Source organism: Cyprinus carpio, chromosome B3 (assembly GCF_018340385.1).
Source record: "Cyprinus carpio isolate SPL01 chromosome B3, ASM1834038v1, whole genome shotgun sequence".
Classification (NCBI taxonomy): Eukaryota; Metazoa; Chordata; class Actinopteri; order Cypriniformes; family Cyprinidae; genus Cyprinus; species Cyprinus carpio.
In genome coordinates, this window is record NC_056599.1 from 2,432,107 (window position 1) to 2,446,700 (window position 14,594).

At 34.8% G+C, this 14,594-nt stretch overlaps 1 pseudogene; it reads right to left on the minus strand.

The window, feature by feature from the left end:
• Nucleotides 1-13,370, minus strand: part of LOC122136437 — a 33,740-nt pseudogene extending 20,370 nt beyond the window's left edge.
• Between the last annotated feature and the right edge of the window lie 1,224 nt (nucleotides 13,371-14,594).

The window sequence follows — 14,594 nt, forward strand, 5'->3', positions numbered from 1 at the left end:
TTTTAGCCTGTTTTAAAAAGTAAATAAATAAATAAATACATAAAATAACATGCAGCAAACGAAAATAGGCGATCAATCGGTTAAAATTTGTTACTGTGGGATAATTATAATTATTATATACTTAGGAACAGAGTCTGGACCTAATCTAGGCTATCCAGGGTTTTTTTATATTTATTTTTTTTCATTGCATCTGAAAATGACTTTGTGCAGCACATTCACTTCGCACGCTCAACCTGCCTCGCGCGTTGCTCAGCTGTGGACGATTTAAAAAATGTTTGATATAAAAAAAGGTTGCTGTCCCATATTATACAGGAATTGTTCATTTTAAAAAAAAAAAATCGAATTATATTGTTAGTTCTAATTATATTGTTAACACAAGTTAATTTAGGCTATTTAACATGCACTGTGACATTTTACACTTTTTAAACTTATAAACTCCTTGAGATTTTAAAAGTCAGTTTAATAGTATTGAAGTTCAAGTTTTTAAAAAAAGGTTTTAAATGCTTAAATATTTCTATGAATTAATAATATGTTATCAGGTTTTAATTGCTTAAATTATTTCTATGAATTAATAATATGTTATCATGTTTATTCTTGTAGAAAATAAGTGTTTATTCTTTAAGAAAATAAGGGGAAAAAATAAGGGACGATCCAAATATTATTCATATTTGTTTTGCTTCACCTATTTATGTAAGCTACAATTATTCTAAAAAAATACAATAAATAAATAAATAAAAAAAACATAATGTAATTAAAAGTGCCATCGGCCTGAGTAAATTTTACCATTATAGAATTGTGACTTTAAAGGTTAGTGATTTAGGAGGTGAAAATACTGTGAAATTACAAATGTTATGGGATTTTTAAAGCATAACAACTGAAGGTCTATGAAACGTTAGCCAATAAAGCAATAAAGTTTTTTTTAAACAATGGCACTTAAAGTTTTGAACTAAAATATTATTTCAACCATTATGCATATAAGCCTGTGAATAAACAAAATGCATGCTTGTCAATGAAAGAACACTGAGAGTTTGCTTCTGGTGTTTAGATTTGTACTTCAATAATGAGCTCCAAGTTTAGGAATAGCAACACGTTTTTTTTTTATTATTATTATTTCTTTCTTTCTCTCTCTCTCTCTCTCTCTCTCTCTCTATTTAACTCTCTATTTAACAGCATTAACTTACAATGAAATACGTCTTCCTTCAGGTAGACTGAATGTTTTCCTGCCTTGCTAAATGTTGGGCTCATGATCAGTAAGTTGTATTCGCTCAAACTGATTTAGTTAAATCAAAACTTGCGGACGGTGAAGCTGGGTCAGTTAGCACGAGTCACGCGCGCTGTGAAGCGGGAGCAGCTGATGGAGGACTCCGCTTGGTCTTAAAGCCTTCCGCAAACGTTACGTTCACAAATAACAATGATTTTCGTAAAAATAAAGATTAACAATCAATTGATAATTTCTTATTATTATGGTATTGTGAAAATAATAATATGGGCTGCGGGAAAATAATGAATAAAAAGAGTAAGGGCTGCTGTGAGTGCAGGCATGTTTCAACCCAGTAACATGACAACACACCATTCCTCACAGCCAACAAACAGACCGAGTTCAGTTCAGCTGGAGGGGGCTGGGGGTAGTTCTGTATAGCTTGTGGGGGTTGATATAAAGGTGTGTGAATCTCTTGTTCTTTCATATGGACAGTGGCTTATGAGGGTATCCAAACTTGCAGAACAGGTTTAGATAGGATTCGTCATTTTGGTTTTAGGGCAACTTTGAAGAAAGGTTTTGATCCACTTCAAATGTTGACTAATGTAATTTTTGATCCACTTCAAATGGTGACTAATGTAATAAGAGCATTAATAATAAATGTAATAAATTTGGAATAAATTGTTCGCAAACGACATCCAGACCAGTCCAGACATCAGTATGATCCATCTATGATGTTTTATAGGCTTTTTTAGATTTGGGAATACACATGCATTACAGACATGACAAAAAAAACATTTTGGAGTTTTTGGAGACATTATTATTATTATTATTTTTTTTTTTGTAGCCTATTTACAATGCACAAACCAGAAGCAACAATATCTGCAGAGAAGGGTTGGCCATTCTCAAAAAAAAAAAAAATATATCAATTTTATTTAAATTTTCGTTTTTGTGTTTCAGAGGAAAAATCAGTGTTAAGGCATCTCTCCGTTACAGACCGTTCTGAAAGAAGAATTTATGCAAAACGCGTATAAAATGCTTTAAAAAATTTAACAGAGATGTCTAGAGGCTATTTAATAGGTCTGCCTCCCATGTAAGATTTTCTAGTTACTAGTCGTTCATTTGTCATTATTCAACTAATCGCAGGATTATATTACATTTACATCTATAATCCATAATGAGCCTTAATATATTTCGCGCTCAAGCACACGCATTAAGTTTGCCACAAAGCACAGGCAGAAGTAGCCCAATAATTGTAAAAAAAAAGCAGACATTTTAATTATTTATTAATAAACAAATGTTTTCTTGTCGGCTGCAAGATGAAATTTCACAGTGCTGACTCTCTCCACATGGACGCACCTTTAAAGAGAAATACAACTATGGGCGTTATTTTTTAGTCAAAAGTTATGAGGTGTAAGACATGCTCACGAGCACCACATTATGGTATTTCACACGCGCGCAAAAATGAACCTTCAGCTGGCATGATAAAAGTACTCCGCGCACAAATTCAACAACCGAGAGGTGTACAATGTAGCTGTGAGCGAGCGCCTGGCATACTCTCATAGGTTAACTCTGACTTGTACAGTGGAATCCTGCTCGCGCGCAGCGGGCTTCTGCTCGCGGAGTGCTGTTTTGACTCGCGCAGTGGATTGCGTCTTGCTCGCTCAGCTTTATTTCTGCTCCCTCGAGTCTACATGACTTTTGACAATTTTTGGGGGGGGCGGAAACCAAGGAGGGTCACTGACCCTCTTATTGATTGGTCACTTTCACACAGGGACATTCCTTGTACCTTCTGATTGCCAGCTCTCATTACAGGAAGCACGGAGTCAAAGTATCTGACGGAGTTCAGTCATTCAGTTAACACTGCACAGTTTTGGAATCCGATTAGTCTCAAATATAATTCATGCAAAACACACAGTGGACGGAATGGCGGCAACACCTACTTAACAAAACGTAGGCTTCATCGTTCGCAAATATATACATCGATGGCAATTGATTTAACTATGATCTGCGCAGCATTTTATACGTGCAGAGACATTTTATGTATATTAGAAAACTCATTCTGATTCATTCCCACTCTTCTTCGGTGGTAACTTAACCCAACTCCGTGCTTCCTGTATTGAGAGCTGTCAATCAAGGTACAAGGATGTCCCTGTGTGAAAGTGACCAATCATAAGAGGGTCAGGGCCCTCCTTGGTTTCCGCCCCCAAATTGTCAAAAGTCCTGTAGACTCGAGGGAGCAGAAATCCACTGCGCGAGCAAAACAGAAACCCGCGAGCAGAATACCCGCTGCGCGCGAGCAGGATTCCACTGTACAAGCAGAGTTAACCTATGAGAGTTGCCAGGCGCTCGCTCGCAGCTACATTTACACCTCTCGGTTGTTGAATTTGTGCGCGAGTACTTTTATCATGCCAGCTGAAGGTTCATTTTGCGAGTGTGAAATAACATAATGTGCTCGTGAGCATGTCTTACACGCTCATAACTTTTGACTAAAAAATAACGCCATATACAACCTTCACAGATTACATAATGCTTTCGTTCTGAATTGATTCGTTTAAAAGACATTTCAAGCTTTCTGTAGATGTTTTTATAGTGTTTTTTAGAGGGTATTTATTTGATTTAGTTCATTATCAGGAAAAAATTCAAGTGATCTAGAGGGCGCCTCCCTGTCCTGCATGCGCATTAATAATTTTCGCACAAACACTTAAATATGAATAAATTATTCACATTTTGCATATGCATTACAACGTAAATTATATTTTACATGCAATTATCCAAAATAAAACCAAACAAGATTTGTAATGAAGATAAAACAAATAAGAATAAATGCTTGCGCATGCACTCAGCATCACTCGCGCCGCGCAAATCTTGCACGCAAACATTTTTTACACACCGGCATTTAAATGCGGCTGCAATTTTTTTTTTTTTTTACTTAAATTCTATGTAAGCAAGTAACGGTGGCTCCCTTTAAAATCACTGAAGTTGTCTATTAATGAAGCTCTCTTTTTACATCATTTTTGCACTTTGGTGGGTTATAATGAGAGAACTTGAGTTTAATCGTGAGGACGTTTTATTAATGCGTCCATCTTTAGAAAATTTCAATGATTTAGCTAAATTGTGCAGGTTTAATTTATTAGTTTCTTGTGTTTAATTAGGCCTAAATAATGGGAGCGAAATTATACAGTGCCCTCACGTTTTACTAAAATAAAGAAAATAATTTATAAAACACGCAACAATTTCTTACAGACAAATATATTTTTCCCAAGAAGTTGTCTGTCAAATAAAGGACAGGTAACGAATAACAAAAATGCATGTTGTTTTTATTAAAGGAATTTTAAAAATATAAATTAAAATATAGGCCTAATATATGAGAATATTGACATTTTGCATATAAATCCATGTAGCCTAGCTCACTAAAATAGGCTACCACTTTTAATGCTCTGATGCAAAGTAAAACCACAATTTCTTTTTGAATAATATAACACATAATTCATTTTATATAAATAATACTGCACACCTATTAAATGTTTCAAATCTAAAATATTGTGTAAATACTGTGTAGCTTAGAGAAAATATAAGCACAGGCTCAGGCACAGGCTTGACATTTATCCTGCTTGAATTCGTTCTAAGAAATGCACATAACTTCATAAGTACCAAACTTTCATCTGTGAATATTAAATATTTTAACTATAGTGTTTTTCTTTCATTTTCCCTGACTGCAACCGTCAAATGTAAATGTAACCGAGCAGCGGTAGAAGTAACGTTTTGGATGTCCACCTACTGTACCTGCTTAAAAGTACTTGCACTGTCCAATCTATTAAGACTGTGTCTGTTCCCCAAACAGTAGTGTCAAAATAAAAATTTAATGTAGGATCTGGAAAAAATCTTATCGTGATTAAACCAGAAAAATGTCAAATAAATGAACAAAAACAATTTTTAAAGTTTGGGCTCATAAACATTAGATTACTCACTCCCAAAGCAGTTCTTGTAAATGAAATTATCACAGATAATAGTTTTGATGTACTCTGCTTGACTGAAACCTGGCTAAAACCAAATGATTATATTGGTCTAAATGAGTCTACTCCAGCAAACTACTGTTATAAGCATGAGCCACGTCAGATAATAAATATATATATATAAAAAAAAAATTGTTTGTATGTTTACACTTATGTTAAAATTTTCTGATTTGTGACATTTCTTTTTACTGCTAAAACACTGGTCACTTTCAGAAGTTATAGTGATTCTTTATTTTCCAAGAAAGAATGTGAAACAAATTGGTTATATAATTTTCATTTTTAAATATTTTAAATTATCATAGAAATAGATTTTACACACTTTAAGTATTTAATATCGTATCGCATATCGAATATCACATTTTTTAACAAGGTATCGCATTTTTCTTCAATATCGCACAGCCTTATAGAGTAATGTACAGTACTAAATGTACTGTATCTGACCATGACCCTTGCCTTTTTACAAGAGCGCTGTAATAATAATGCAAAAATGGTCACTTCAGATGAACTTTTCGGGGGGAAAAAAAAACTTTGACAAAAAGTAGTCTTTAATAATGCTAAATATATATCCAAATGCAAAACCTAATGCATGCAAATAATTATGAATGAAAACAGTTTATAGCAACTAGGGTATACACAGTCATGGATATATAGGGCTATACAGCCATATAATGGTTGCACAACGGTATTACAGATGATAAATGGTGCATAATTTTGAGGTATTTAGTACTAATATATATATAGTGTATTTATTTTTAAAAAATATTTTAAGTCTGAAGTGTGTCATGGGAGTTCAAAACAGTTTGTATTTTTAGAATAAATAATGTTTTAATTTTCTTCAGTTAAAATAAATAATCAGTTCACAGTTGACCAGTAAAATGTCAATTTTCGCCGATAAAAACTAGTTATGCACGCTTTACAGAACACCATTATAAGCCTGTATGGAACACCATTAACACCGGAACACCGGACATTCTAGACCATGCATACGCACTCTTTTTCCTGGCATGAGAAAAGTAATGAAGTATGGAACGATTTTAAAATCTGTTTTCTTTCAGTATACATATTTACATTAAATATTCCACTCTCATTAATGGAGATAAGCACTGAAAATACATAAAGTCATTACGCAGAAGTTAAACAAAAATTATATGAATTTAGACATGATCACTTTTCCTGTTGCATGCTGTTTTTATGACAGCGAGGAGTGCTATAGATGCACAATAATTCCTCTTTAAACTAAACTGCAGATCTCATGCTATGCGAAAATATTTTAGTGAGAACAATGATCAATGATGTGCACTTCGATATTATGGCAGACACTGCTGGATTCGGTGGAATGGTCCATTGTCCGGTTTGAATAGGTCTAATGATAATAGCTTACTGTACAACCGCAGCTGCACAGAGGTGTTGATGTCGTGTGAAGTCATCTCTACAATATTATGAAAAATACCACTGCATTTTTTAGGATACAACTTAAAGAAAATGGTAATTTGCATGTTGTCTTTTAAAATAGGCTACTTTGTCAGTGATGCGCCGAGTCAGACAATTCTGTTTACACTGCAACAAATATAGGCTTATCAGCAAAACTGCATAAATTATATTTGATTTTAATTGTATAAAACAACTGAAATACTATTCAGCCAGTGGAAAGGAATGAGACCAACTATATTCTAAAATATTTATCTGAGAACTATTTTAAACAGTTTTGTTTTTAGGGATTTTTATTTTATATATATTTATGCTAAAAAAAAAATAACAAGGATACAGGATGAATTTTAGCAATAAAAATTGTGTATGGCACAAATAGCATTTATAGTCCATATCTCATATTTCCTTAATGTCTTGAACCTTAAACGGTGTTAAATATGGTGTCATTTGGATGTGAATATGCATAGAAATAATATGCAGATAAGGTTATGCATAGTAAAACTAGGCATTTTAAGCTCCATATATGGTTATTTCTGGGAGGAGTCGAGGTGGAGATGCGCATACGCACAATCTTCCCCTGACTGGGATTTATAAAGGGATTTTTGTGCAGGTTCTGGCGTACGCATGGTTTTATAAATATCAAAACTTTTGTGCATACGCAAAATCTAGCTTTTGTGCCTACGTACACTTTTAGGATGATATCTACGGAGAGTTTTATAAATGAGACCCCAGGAGTTTAAGTGAGGATCCTTTTTATGGACTTCAACTTGGCTTTTAACACTACCATCTCAAACGTCCTCCTGCTCAAATTAGCTCTCCGTGCCCACCTCCGTCTGTCAGTGGATCACCAGCTTCCTGACAGACAAGCAGCAACTAGAGTGGCTGGGAAAATACACATCCAGCACCCGTATGATCAGCACTGGCGTCCCCCAGGGCTGCGTTCTCTCCCCACTGCTCTTCTCCCTGTACACAAATGACTGCACCTCTAAAGACCCCTCTGTCAAGCTCCTGAAGTTTGCAGATGACACCACAGTCATCGGTCTCATCGAGGACGGTGACGAGTCTGCTTACAGACAGGAGGTTAAAGAGCTTGCTGTCTAGTGCAGTCACAACAACCTGGAGCTGAATACGCTTAAAACAGTGGAGATGATAGTGTACTTCAGGAGAAACCCCCCTGCTCTCCCCCCACTCATCATCATGAACAGCACTGTGACTGCAGTGGAGTCATTCAGGTTCCTTGGCACCAGTATCTCTCAGGACCTGAAGTGGGACACTCACATAGCAGAGCATATAGCAGAGATAGACTGTCCTTCCTTTGCCAGCTGAGGAATTTCAACCTGCCCCAGGCACAGATGACACAGTTTTACTCAGCTATTATTGAATCTGTCCTCTGAACTTCTATAACTGTCTGGTTCTACTCGGCTACCAAATCTGACCTCAGAAGACTTCAGAGGAGCGAATCACTGGTACAACCCTCCATACTCTTCAAGAATTGTACTCATCCAGAGTGAGGAAAACGGCTAGTAAAATCATCTGCCATCTGCAATTGCCATCTGGTCGACGCTACAGAGCACTGAGCACCAGAACACCCAGACACAGGAACAGTGTCTTCCGTCAGGCAATTCATCTCATGAACATTTAGCAATAAACATGGAACACACAACACTATTATACATTATTTATTTAACACACATACTCATTTACATTTCAAATTTGTACATATCATACCTGTGCATACATAATTGTGTTTTTGCTATTTTGTACATTGTCTGTTTTGTATATTTGTATATTATTCTTTTTATTATCTGTGTCCTGTCTTGTCACTGTCATTCTGTTGCACTGTGGAGCTTCTGTCACTTAAACAAATTCCTCATATGTGTAAACATACCTGGCAATAAAGCTCATTCTGATTCTGATATTATGTTCTTGTGAATTTTGTATAGTAATGTAAATTATGAGAATAATGTGCATTACATTTATACTATGCAGTTAATGTTTTGTGGATTCAGGTCTTTCCTGTTAGGGAAACACTTTGATACTTGTGTATATGCTATAGTGACAATAAAGAATGTACATTTATTTGAATTAATTCATATTTTAATTTACATTCATTCAACTGGTTTATAAAAGTCACAATTGAAATTGATGATTGTTAAAAATATATTTCCATTTTTAAATGTTAGATGATAATGTCAACTAAATAAAATAACTAAAAATAATGAGCATGATAAAAACAATTGGCAGCAAGAACATTCTTAGTGTGGAATATGTAATTAAATGAGCTTGATTGCCTGGTTGGGTTGAGACTTTCTTGACATCTGAATATATCACACATATGACAGTATTATCTTTCAAATGTAACCGCACAACCTAATTAGTCCCAACAATGCAAAAGAATCATGAGCAATAAACAAATATCCTAGAAGAACATTGGACATTATACAATATTTCCAGTATTATATACAGTACTTGAATAATTCTCAATATGACCTTCTTTTTCTCTTGCGTTTGATCTCTTGCGCTCCTAAAATCTTATGTTGACAGTGTCAACAGATAAATACAGATTGATTTCAAAAACAAAACTCCTAACTTAAAATGAAATAGGAACCCGCTCACATCCACACAGGGCAACACTGGCGGCTTCACTTCCAGGTCAATAAGCTGTCAATCAACCACTCAGTAGCCAATGAGAATACACCGCTGCTAGCCCTGTCCCCCACAAGAGATTTGTGCCAGAACGGCAAACAAAAAACTTCACGTCAAAGATTCAAAACGAAGTCAAAGATTTTGCCTGCATTTTTTTTCAGTTTCAATGATATTTTATTGTTTCAATTTATATTTTCATAAGTTTCTTGAAAAATTACATTCATTTTAATTGGCAAAAAGGTAATTCCACAATGAAATTAGCACAACACAACGGAAATGCTCCTGCTCCCTTTCTTGGCCACTATAGATGATGAGATAAAGACAAGGGCTTTATACAGAGGTAATAGTCTAATAAAACCCAAATTGATATTTCACTGTAGTACCATTTTTTTAAACCATTAGCCAAGTCATTTATATAGCTATGCAAATTTAAGGTGTCATTTAAAAAGCCTGGTGCAGTTAAAGCGGTTTAAAATATTGCTAGACCATAACTTTAGTACAAGGCCCAAATTTTTGCTTTAAAGCATAATTTATGTGCCACGAGAATTTATGTGAAATTAATTCATCAATAATAATATGTGCAAAGTTCAAGAGTCCATAAAAAACATAGGTATTGGTATGGTATGGTATGGTAAATTGTTTAATTGTTAATAATTCAACGTGGAATGGTGCGCTGCTCAGTGGCTCAGTATACTGTGTTTGCGGTTTGTTTGTTTGTTTGTTTCAAGTATATGTATGGTTTGTTAAGTCTACGGTTCACGGTCTCATAAAAGTGGAAAGATGAAAGTTGGGAGAAAGGTAATCTTGATTTGGATTTTGTGGACGATTGGTCTCTATGGATTATGTTTGGCGATCCAATTTCCAACTGCACGTGGAACCTTGACAGCATGTGGTTTCATAGTGCTGTCTGCATGCCCGTATACCTGGGAGACATTGATGGAGCTAAAAAGAGGACGAAGAGGCGGCATTCAGCGATGACTGCGAAGAAGATTCAATTGGCCTCCGCTACCTTCTATTATACTTAGTAATCTGCAATCTCTGAACAACAAAGTGGATATGATAAGGTCGCACACAAGGTACTGTTATGAATTTTGTGAGGCTTCTCTGCTTTGTTTCATGGAAAGTTGGTTGCAAGTCCCTGGATTTACATTAGTACGAGCTCATAGAGACAAAGTTTCAGGTAAAATTAAAAGAGGCGGCATTTATGTATATATAAATGACAAATGGTGCCAAGCGTATTGATCCCAATGTGGAAATTCTCGGAATTACTTTAAGACCTTATTATTTGCCTACAGAATTTGGTTGTATTCTGCTGTTCGTGGTATATGTTCCACCCAGTGGTAAAACATCTCAGGCAGCCAGCCTGATAGCAGACTATATTCACGAACTACAGCTCAGTAACTCAGATGCACCCGTGATCGTGCGGGGCGTTTTAAACAAATGCCAATTGGAGACTTTGTTGCCAGGATTTGAACAGTATGTAAAGACTGAACAAGAAATAACAGTATTCTTGATAAATGCTTCGTGAATGTCAAGGACGCTTATGTGTCAAAGAGTATGCCACCAATTCTAAACTCTGACCATAATGTAGTAGTACATATGATTCCCATGTACCGGTCCAAAGCTTGTTTTGACTGGACAAATTGGGACACTTTTGAGGAAGACTCACTCGATGAAAGAACTACAGTGTTAAATGACTATATTAACTTCTATGTGGAGCTGGTCATACCTACAAAAGAGATTTAAAGTTTATCCAAATAATAAACCATAAGTGACTATTAAAGAAGTTATAAATCTGAGGAAAGTAGCATTTATGAATAAGGATATTCGGGTACTTAAACAAACAGAAAGAGAATTAAAAATTAAACTAAAGGAAACTAAAGAAGCTCATAAGAGGCGTTTGGAGAAAGCTTTTAAGACTAATAACACAAAAAAGGTTTGGTCCAGATGGATGTAGTCCAGATCTTTTAAAGAATTTTATACATGAATTGGCTCCTGTGTGGCAATCAGTATTTCAAGCTTCAGTTGACACACATACTGTCCCTGTGTAATGGAAGACAGCTTATATAAAGCCATTACCTAAAATTTAATTTCCAAAAGAATACAATGATTTTAGACCAATAGCCCTTACTTCAGTAATTGTGAAATGTTTTGAAAGATTGTTACTTCAGCACTTAGTTAGGATGGTTAAAGATAGACTTGATCCTTGGCAGTTTGCCTATAAGGACGGTTGTAGTACGGAAGATGCAGTTGCTGCTTTGGGGCATATAATTTCTAAACAGTTAGATAAATCCAATACAACTATAAGATTATAACTATAATTTTCGTCTGCATTCAACACTATAAAGGTTGACATATTGGTGTCAAAACTTGTACAGCTGGGTGTAAATCCCTATTTGATTTGTTGGTATATCTCATTCCTCACTAATAGAGTTCAGAGAGTCAAAGTCAATAAAACGTTGTCATCCGCTATGTAGGGCTAGGTGATATATCGCATGCGATTGTCACGTGCATTTCGTCAGTAAAGCCGGTTCCCTGATTGCCGCTAAATCGCCATCACCTGCTTTCAAATGGAGCGGCATTTAATAGACAGAGCCGTAGATCACTGACAAGCTACGCAATATTGTGTTCATTATTGAAGGCGATTCATCTGCGATAATGAACGCGATATTGCGTAGCTTGTCAGTGATCTACGGCTCTGTCTATTAAATGCCGCTCCATTTGAAAGCAGGTGAAGGCGATTTAGCGGCAATCAGGGAACCGGCTTTACTGACGAAATGCACGTGACAATCGCATGCGATATATCGCCCAGCCCTACCGCTATCATAACAAATGTCAGAGTACCCCAAGGATGCATCAGTTCTGCCATACTTTTCACCTTGTACACAGATGACTGTAGGACTGACATGTTAAATCAATATATTTTAAAGTATTCTGATGACACTGTTTTAATATCTCTGTTTAAAACAGAAGAGATTATATTTAGGTCTACATCTGATATTAATACAATGCCTGTTTTTATTCATAATGGAAAAATTTGACAGGTTAAAACATACAAGTATTTAGGAGTGATTATTGATGATATGTTATCATGGAAAGATCATATTGATGCTCTCTGTAAAAGAACAAAGCAGAGAATCTACGCACCTTCATAGAGCGGCAGTGGCATGTTTTAGATGCTGTTTACAGTAATTGACAACAGAAGTTTTTCTTTGGGGTACACTGTTTACACTAAGTGAAAATAGCAATATATTCTATTTACACTATGTATTTTCTTTTATATACTTAATAGCAATTACAATGTCAGTCACCAATCTGGGGTACCCAGTATCATTGTATGTGGGAGTGTAATGAGATTCAAAGATTTGAGGGAATTTCTTCTCATGATTTGTAATTTAACTGTAGAAAAAGTCTCTTTTGTTCCCAAATTGTTTATTTCATATATACCATGTAAATTTTGAGGATGGAGAATGCATATAAGCACAATCTAGTCATTTTTAGTTTACTTCAGGTCAAGCGGGCTATTGCTTTAAATTAGAAAAAAAAAAAAACTGTTTTTTTTTTTTTTTTTTTTTTTTTTTTACACATTTGCAATCATGTGGATGAGTCTGCATGGGATGTTTGAAATATTCACCTCTTGCATATTGGAAATGTCCAGTATATTATGCAGATAACTTATAATATATTATACTTATATTATTCCATAATACAAATAATTTAAAGCAGTGAAAGTTAAAACAATAGACTGAAAAGCTGTGAACTGTGATGTATGAAAATTATATCTATTTTAATTATTCTATTTTATATTTTAGTTTGTTTCAGTTGCTTTAATGTTCTATAATGTATTTTTGTTGTAGTTGTTTTATTTTGTTTTGTAGTCACGTTCAAAGAAATGCCAATAAATATATTTTTGGGAAAAAAATAAATATAGTACATTTATTTAATTAAAATAAAATTAATGAAATGTTTTGACCATAAACAACACAAGTGTGACTTCCAAATGAACAAAAACCAGAAGGTTACTCAAAGTACCTGCATCCTGGAAACAAATCTTCATCTCCAGATGTTTGAGTGTCATCCATGATGGATCTGAACAGTCTGAGCTTCACCACTGACTCCAGATGAAAGGGACAAACAAACACAAATACGAATTAAGTAATTAAGCAACCTTATATAGTAATGAATCATTCTATTTAACATTTAAATAAATTCTGTATTATAAACAATATAGTCTGTATTTTTTAAAATGGTGAAATATCAACTCAGCTATTTTTACCTTTATTTGTGACAAGAGCGGAATGTCTCCCAACTCAGTTTCAAGCCAAATACACATGGAGGTGATAAAACTGCTGCAGTCGCTATAATAGTGTTCTGGTTGCTTTTATTGGCAGATTAAGTAAATATGTTGTAAAAATGGGGAATATGTTACACAACGATTGTCTAAGGCCTCATTTACACTGCAGGTCTTGATGCCCAATTCTGATTTGTTGCCTATATGCTTGTTGTCATTTACCACCTCCACATGTGCTTCCTCATGAGAATAAAGTGACTTGTGCTGACAAAATGAGTCACAATGAGCAATTAAGGGAAAAAAAAGAAAAAAAATTGAGGGGAAAAATGAAATTCTCCATTAAAAGACCTTCAAAATGATTTATGATTTGTTGGAATCGGCAAAACATGACAGTCACACCCAAGTCGATAGTGAGGTCTTTTCTTATTAATAATCACAATACAGCTATTTTTTATTTTATCTTTACTATTATAAATAAAAACAGATGCAAAAAAAGAACAAATAACCTAGAAATAAACAAATAATGCTTTACCTTTATCATTTTATATCTAAACTAAAGAATTCATGTATGAAAAACAATCAAATGTAAAAATAACTTAAGTGTGTTCATTACAAATAAATTGATTATTAAAACTACAAAAGCAGTTCAATTAAGTGCAGCGAGTGATTCCCTCTTTTCTTTTATTGTTAGATTAACATTATGATAATGATACAGATGTCCTATACTGTAATGCATGGATCTAATATAATGTTACACATCAGATGTTTTCCCCCAACAGTTCCCTAAGCGTTCACTTAAGACAGAGCAGATTATGTTTGCGTGAATACTGAAATACTCTTATTCTGTATACAGTAGGTGGACATCCAGAATGGGTAATACCACAGTGTGTACCGCCGCCACAGGGCCGCGGTGTTAACTGCAAGTCAGTCGCGTGTTAAAATCATTCGCGAAACTACCGCCAGGTGGCGCAAAGGGACGGATTGTGAACTGACTGTAATTGTAAAATGTTGGTTT